This window comes from Oncorhynchus mykiss, chromosome 18, assembly GCF_057628025.1.
Source record: "Oncorhynchus mykiss isolate SJ-2025 chromosome 18, ASM5762802v1, whole genome shotgun sequence".
Classification (NCBI taxonomy): Eukaryota; Metazoa; Chordata; class Actinopteri; order Salmoniformes; family Salmonidae; genus Oncorhynchus; species Oncorhynchus mykiss.
The window spans coordinates 17,547,501-17,555,343 of record NC_143039.1 but is presented as its reverse complement, the minus strand read 5'-3'; the positions used below and the strand labels follow the sequence as shown (position 1 = coordinate 17,555,343).

At 42.3% G+C, this 7,843-nt stretch overlaps 1 protein-coding gene across 1 annotated transcript in view; it reads left to right on the top strand.

Annotated features, from left to right (window-relative positions):
* Positions 1-827: 827 nt before the first annotated feature.
* Positions 828-7,843, top strand: part of LOC110511685 (DNA-binding protein SATB2) — a 62,543-nt gene continuing 55,527 nt past the window's right edge. The window contains exon 1 of the mRNA XM_036982438.2: positions 828-1,100. The gene's annotated coding sequence lies outside the window, so the exon portion shown is untranslated. The remainder of the gene's footprint in view (positions 1,101-7,843) is intronic.

The following is a 7,843-nucleotide window of genomic DNA, read 5'->3' as shown; positions in this document are numbered from 1 at the left end:
GATTAGCATGAAAGCCGTCCATGTGCAACGTTACAAAGGCCAATGACTGATGTTGCCTGGATACACAGTATAATAGCTTCTGATCCTTCCTCCTTTATATCGTTATAGCATCTGATACCTACTCTCTCGCACCCTGTCAAACGAAGTCTCCGTTACCTCCCTCTCTCGTATCATCTATAGCATAACCAACGGTCCGATATGTGGTTACCTTGCTGCTTCCACTATTCGTTGAGCCCATCTATGGCTCCGGTAGTAAAGGCAAAGTAAAAACATTATAACTTCATATCCTCTGCAAAGCAAGGAATCAATGAACAATCGTGGAATCTTGAGTTGTGCTCGGCCAGTGTCAATCGTTGCCCTTCCAGATATGTTTGGGTTACCTGCTCAAAAGGGAGGAGCTGAATTTTGATTAGCATGAAAGCCGTCCATGTGCAACGTTACAAAGGCCAATGACTGATGTTGCCTGGATACACAGTATAATAGCTTCTGATCCTTCCTCCTTTATATCGTTATAGCATCTGATACCTACTCTCTCGCACCCTGTCAAACGAAGTCTCCGTTACCTCCCTCTCTCGTATCATCTATAGCATAACCAACGGTCCGATATGTGGTTACCTTGCTGCTTCCACTATTCGTTGAGCCCATCTATGGCTCCGGTAGTAAAGGCAAAGTAAAAACATTATAACTTCATATCCTCTGCAAAGCAAGGAATCAATGAACAATCGTGGAATCTTGAGTTGTGCTGCCTGTCGTCCATCCCCTCGAGCGCATTATAGGCGGTTCAATCTAGGAGCTCCGACAGTGAGGTCTCTCTCTCTCTCTCTCTCTCCACCCCCTTCACACACAAACAAACACGCAAGCAAGCACACAGAGCGTATTTCCTGTATCTGCCGTATCTATCGTCCTCTCGCTTGCGCTCTGTCAAGCTGCTTTGCTGTCACACTCAAGTAGAGCGCGGAGAAGAACCATCGAGCTCCGAGTGACGGATATCCGACTTCTGCTCCCCGAAACATCCCCCAGTCCAGTCCTGGATTCAATACTTATCATCAATGGACAGAGCTTTCTACCCAACCAGGCGAGGTACAGACACCACGTAAACAGTGAGTACAACCTGTTCACATACACTTTTTTATTATGAGCCCCGTCTTTTCAGCCAGCTTGAGACTACTTTACCAACATTACAAATACAAATAGAAGTATTAGGTGTCAGTTTATAACAGTGATAATAACAACAATGGTCCAAGGCCAAATTCTAATAGTAATAGTAATATTTTAAAGGATAAAAATGCTATGAATTAATGATCGTTAATATTAGGCCCAATACAATGTACATTTAATGAATGTATCAACAATGTTCTGGTCGTGCGTCTAGCCTGAATAATTGTCTATTAAAAATAATAGCCTAAATGGGTGAAGAATAAAAATTATGAGCAAGGTGTCAATGTTTTTGGCGATAATTTAGCGTAAATAATGCTCTATCATTAGGTTACCATATAATAACTATTATTAGCTATGATAATAATATTTGGTTTGGATTATATTATCTCATATTTAGATGTTTCATTGTAGCCTAACACTTTTAGATTCCAGATAAAAATAAATGTCGATTATACATTCCACATTAACAATAAAGTGTATCAACAGCTTTACTACTGACAATTATTATAATTATAATCATTATCATACTTTTATAATTCTACTTGAGGAGTGTGCACGTTCTGATTAAATCATTACGCAAAACAAAAGACGAGCTCACTGTGTTGACTGCAAAATACACTTAGCACGGGTTAGTAACAGGTAGAGCCTGTATCAATTTGCAATTTTCCATGCGAATTCATTTAGGACAATTTATCACATTGCGTACCTAGCTATCCGACATGCATTATCTTAGAGAAATTAGTTTCGTTTTGGAGTTTGAAAATGTAGTGCTACTGACTTATTACTCTTCGTTTAGAGTTTTATTTCAACTTTTAATTTATACAAGTAAAAGGCGTAGTGTCCCGAGTCAAACCATTGGCTATAGGTCTAGCCTATAGACCTACTTTTTGATTGAGACGTTGACGTTTCAATACTTTCCCATGTGTATGTTCTCAACTGCATTTAAATGTTTTATCGGATACACGTCACGGGTCAAATTCAGGAATTTTAGCGCGTTTGAATGTTCATATGTTGAAGACAAACGAATGAGCAACCGGACTGAGCAAGCTGTCTTGCACCATAAGGTGAATAAATAATCACCCTACCCTGCATAAATGTCTACAACCTTTAATTTAAAAAAATGTCAGCTAAAATGTAACATTTATAAGCTGGCCTAATGAGTGTACAGGGCAATTTTTTTTGCTCAAAGGTTTTTACAGCGAGAGAAAGAGCAGCGTTGCTCTCAGCAAGACGAAGCCTTTTGTCCCCAAAAATGTCAACAGCAGTAATTTAGTGGTTCCATCAAAATGCCGGTTTCATTTGGATACACTTGGTTTCACTGCAGTATGCCAAGTGGAGAGAAAAAAGTTGTTCCTACAGCTTTCTGTCCATTTCTCTCTCCCAAAATAAAAAACTGCAGGTCTTGACTATTTAAAAAAATGACTGAATGAAATGCCCCCTTACCATTTTCCTATTTTAACGTTGTTTGATCCTATGTAATACAGTACATGCAAAAGCTAGGCCTCTTACCATGGGCGTGTCTCCCTCATTAAGCATACAGTTAAATGGTTCATTCAAGTAAAATCCTATTCTTATTCATCACATGCTTCATAAACAATAGGTGTAAACGTAACAGTGAAATGCTTACTTAAGGCCCTTCCCAACAACACAGAGAACAAAAAAATAGACAAATGATAGAAAAGTAAAAGATGTAATAAGACTGTAAGTAATAATAAATTCACAATGCGTAATGATAACTTGACTACAGTGCATTCGGAAAGTATTCAGACCCCTTGATTTTTCCACATTTTGTTACCTTACAGCCTTATTCTAAAATGGATTACACTGTCCCCCCCCCCCCCCCCCCCATCAATCTACACACAATACCACATGATGACAAAACAAAAACAGGGTTTTGTACATTTTTCCAAATGTACAAAAAAAAACAACGGAAATATGACATTTATATAAATATTCAGACCCTTTACTCAGTACTTTGTTGAAGCACCTTTGGCAGCGATTACAGCCTTGAGTTGTTTTGGATATGATGCTACAAGCTTGGCACAGCTATTTTCAGGTCTCTCCAGTGATGTTCGATCGGGTTCAAGTCCAGGCTCTGGATGGGCCACTCAAGAACATCAGGGACTCCTGTGTTGTCACTCCCACGTTGTCTTGGCTGTGTGCTTAGAGTTTTTGTGCTTAGAAGTCCTGAGCACTCTGGAGCAGGTTGTCATCAATGAGCTCTTTGTACTTTGCTCCGTTCATCTTTGCCTCGATCCTGAGTCTCCCAGTCCCTGCCGCTGAAAAACATCCCCACAGCATGATGCTGCCAGCACCATTTAAAAACATTTTTTGAAAGTCAGTTTAAGAAAAAAATCTTATTTTCAATGACAGCCTAGGAACAGTGGGTTAACTGCCTGTTCAGGGGCAGAACGACAGATTTGTACCTTGTCAACTCGGGGATTTGAACTAGCAACCTTTCAGTTATCTTGTCCAACACTCTAACCACTAGGCTACCCTGCCGCCCCACCATGCTTCACCGTAGGGATGGTACCAGGTTTCCTCGAGAATTGACACTTGGCATCCAGGCCAAACAGTTTAATCTTGGTTTTATCAGACCATGGTCTGAGAGACCTTTAGGTGCCTTTTGGCCTACTCCAAGCGGGCTGTCAGGCTGTCATGTGCCTTTTACTGAGGAGTGGCTTCCGTCTGGCCACTCTAACATAAATGCCTGATTGGTGGAGTGCTGCAGAGATGGTTGTCCTTCTGGAAGGTTCTCCCATCTCCACAGAGGAACTCTGGAGCTCTGTCAGAGTGACCATCGGGTTCTTGGTCACCTCTCTGACCAAGGCCCTTCTCCCCCGATTTCTCAGTTTGGCGGGGCTGCCGGCTCTAGGAAGTCTTGGTGGTTCCAAACTTCTTACATTTAAGAATGATGGAGGCCAGAGTGTTCTTGGGGATCTTCAATGCTGCAGAAATCTTTTGGTACCCTTCCCCAGATGTGTGTCTTTACACAATCCTGTCTCAGAGCTCTACAGCCAATTCCTTCCACCTTATGGCTTGGTTTTTGCTCTGACATGCACTGTCAACTGTGGGGCCTTATATAGACAGGTGTGTGCCTTTCCAAATCATGTCCAATCAATTGAATGTTCCACAGGTGGACTCCAATCAAGTTGTAGAAACATCTCAAGGATGATCAATGGAAACAGGATGCACCTGAGCTCAATTTCGAGTGTCATGGCAAAGGGTCTGAATACTTCTGTAAATAAGGTATTTCTGGTTTTAATAAATTAGAAAAAATGAGCAAAAACCTGTTTTTACTTTGTCATTATGGGTATTGCATGTAGACTGATGAGAAAAATGTTTTATTTAATCAATTTTAGAATAAGGCTGTTACGTAACAAAATGTGGAAAAAGGAAATGGGTCGGAATACTTTCTGAATGCACAGTATACACAAGAGGTTGTTGTTCTGGCACCACACTGCCAGGTCTCTGAACTCCTCCCTATAGGCTGTCTCATCGTCGTTGGTAATCAGGCCTACCACCGCCATGTTGTCGGCAAACTTAATGATGGTGTTGGAGTCATACGCGGCCACGTAGTCATGGGTGAACAGAGTAAATGAGGGGACTAAGCACCCACCCCTGAGGGCCCCTGTGTTGAGGGTCAGTGTGGCGGATGTGCTGTTGCCTACCCTCACCGACTCTGGGCAGCCCGTCAGGAAGTCCAGTTTCAGAAGGAGGTGTTCTGTGCCAGGGCCCTTAGCTTTGTGATGAGCTTGGAGGGCACTATGGTGTTGAACGCTGAGCTGTAGTCAACAACAGCATTCTTACATGGGTGTTCCTCTTGTCCAGGTGGGAAAGGATAGTGTAAGAGTGCAATAGAGATTGTATCATCTGGGGCCAAGTGGGGCTACGGTCTAAGGCACTGCTAGAGGTGTCACCACAGACCTGGGTTCGATCCCAGGCCTTGATCGGGAGTCCCATAGTGCAGCGTACAATTGGCCACGGGGGCTTTACTTAACTAATTTCACTCTAGCAACTTTTTGTGGCAGGCCGGGCACCTGCAGGCTGACCTTGGTCGTCGGTTGAATGGTGTTTCCTCCGACACATTGGTGCGGCTGGTTTTAGCGTTAAGCGGGCGGGTGTTAAGAAGCGCGGTTTGGTGGGACATGTTTCGGAGGACACTCGACCTTCGCCTCTGGAGCCCGTTGGGGAGTTGCAGAGATGAGACAAGATCAAAATTGGGGTGAAAAAAAGGCACAAAAAAATGACATTGCGTCATCCGTGGATCTGTTGGGGAAGTATATGAATTGGAATGGGTCCAGGGTGAGTGTGATTATGGTGTTGATGTGAGCCATGACCAACCTTTCAAAGCATTTCATGAATACAGATGTGAGTGCTTTGGGACGATAGTCATTTAGACAGGTTACCTTGGCATTTTTGGGCACAGGGACTATGGTGGGCTGCTTGAAACATGTAGGTATTACAGACTGGTTCAGGGGGAGGTTCAAAATGTCAGTGACGACACTTGCCAGCTGATCAGTGCACGCTCGGAGTACACGTCTTGGTAATCCGTCTGGCCCTGCGGCCTTTTGAATGTTAACCTGTTTAAAGGTCTTGCTCACATCGGTTACGGAGAGCATTATCACTGAACAGCTGGTGCTCTAATGCATGGTTCAGTGTTGCTTGCCTCGAAGCGAACATAGAAGGCATATAGCTCGTCTGGTACGCTCGTGTCACTGGGCAGCTCACAGCTGGGTTTCCCTTTGTAATCTGGGATAGTTTGCTAGCTCTGCCATATACAACGAGTGCCAGAGCTGGCATAGTACTGTACAATTCGATCTTAGTCCTGTATTGACACTTTGCCAGTGTGATGGTTCGTCGGAGATCGTAGCGGGATTTCTTGTAAGCGTCCGGATTAGTGTCCCACTCCTTGAAAGCGGCGCTCTAGCCTTTAGCTCAGTGTGGATGTTGGCTGTAATCCATGGCTTCTGGTTGGGATAAACTTATTTTAATGAAGCCGATGACTGGTGTGGTAAAATCCTGAATGTTATCGGATGAATCCCAGAACATATTCCAGTCTGTACAAGTGAAACAGTCCTGTGGTTTAGCATCCGCTTTATCGGGCCACTTCACACTGGTACTTCCTGTTTGAGTTTTTACTTGTAAGCATGAAACAGTAGGATAGAGTTATGGTCAGATTTGCCAAATGGAGAAAGAGGGAGAGTCTTGTATGCATTTCTGTGTTTTGAGTAAAGGTGATCTATAATTTTGTCAACCCTAGTTGTACAGGTGACATGCTGGTAGAAATGAGGTAAAACAGATTTCAGTTTCCCTGCATTAAAATGACCGGCCACTAGGAGCACGGCTTCTGAATGTGCATTTTCTTGTTTGCTTATGGCGCTATACAGCTCGTTGAGTGTGGTCTTAGTGCCAGCATCGGTTTGGGGCGGTAAATAGACAGCTATGAAAAAATATAGATGAAAACTCTCTTGGGAAATAGTGTGGTTTACAGCTTATTCTGAGGTATTTTAACTCAGGCGAGAAAAAACTCAAGACTTCCTGAACATTAGAGATCGCACACCATCTGTTGTTAACACAGGGACACAGGCAGAAGCTTGTAGTTTTCAGAATGAATGTGCATGGGTGGACAGTAGGCCTAGTTAATAAAAACATGCTTTGGTGTGGTAGGTTTGATTCAATTCCATCAATTGGCTCCATGTTTGAGTTAAAGTTTGAGTTGAAACAAAACAAGTTATCAAACTAGCATTGAAAGGTATTTTGAAGAGAAAATAATTGAACGGTACTTTAATAAAATATGGCAAATGTGTTCACAGTGAATGGTATGACTGTGTGTTACTATGTTGACCCTGTGGTGTCTAGTACATTTGGCATCCATGTGAGTGTAAGTGTAGTATACTCTAGTGAGTGTAGTATACTGTAGTGTGTAGTATACTGTAGTGAGTGTAGTATACTGTAGTGAGTGTAGAATACTCTAGTGAGTGTAGTATACTGTAGTGAGTGTAGTATACTGTAGTGAGTGTAGAATACTCTAGTGAGTGTAGTATACTGTAGTGAGTGTAGTATACTGTAGTGAGTGTAGTATACTGTAGTGAGTGTAGTATACTCTAGTGAGTGTAGTATACTGTAGTGTGTAGTATACTGTAGTGTGTAGTATACTGTAGTGAGTGTAGTATACTGTAGTGAGTGTAGTATACTGTAGTGTGTAGTATACTGTAGTGAGTGTAGTATACTCTAGTGAGTGTAGTATACTGTAGTGAGTGTAGTATACTGTAGTGAGTGTAGTATACTGTAGTGAGTGTAGTATACTCTAGTGAGTGTAGTATACTGTAGTGAGAGTAGTATACTGTAGTGAGTGTAGTATACTGTAGTGAGTGTAGTATACTGTAGTGAGTGTAGTATACTCTAGTGAGTGTAGTATACTGTAGTGTGTAGTATACTGTAGTGAGTGTAGTATACTGTAGTGTGTAGTATACTGTAGTGAGTGTAGTATACTCTAGTGAGTGTAGTATACTGTAGTGAGTGTAGGACACTGTAATGAGTGTAGTATACTGTAGTGAGTGTAGTATACTCTAGTGAGTGTAGTAAACTCTAGTGAGTGTAGTATACTCTAGTGTGTAGTATACTGTAGTGAGTGTAGTATACTCTAGTGAGTGTAGTATACTGTAGTGTGTGTAGGACACTG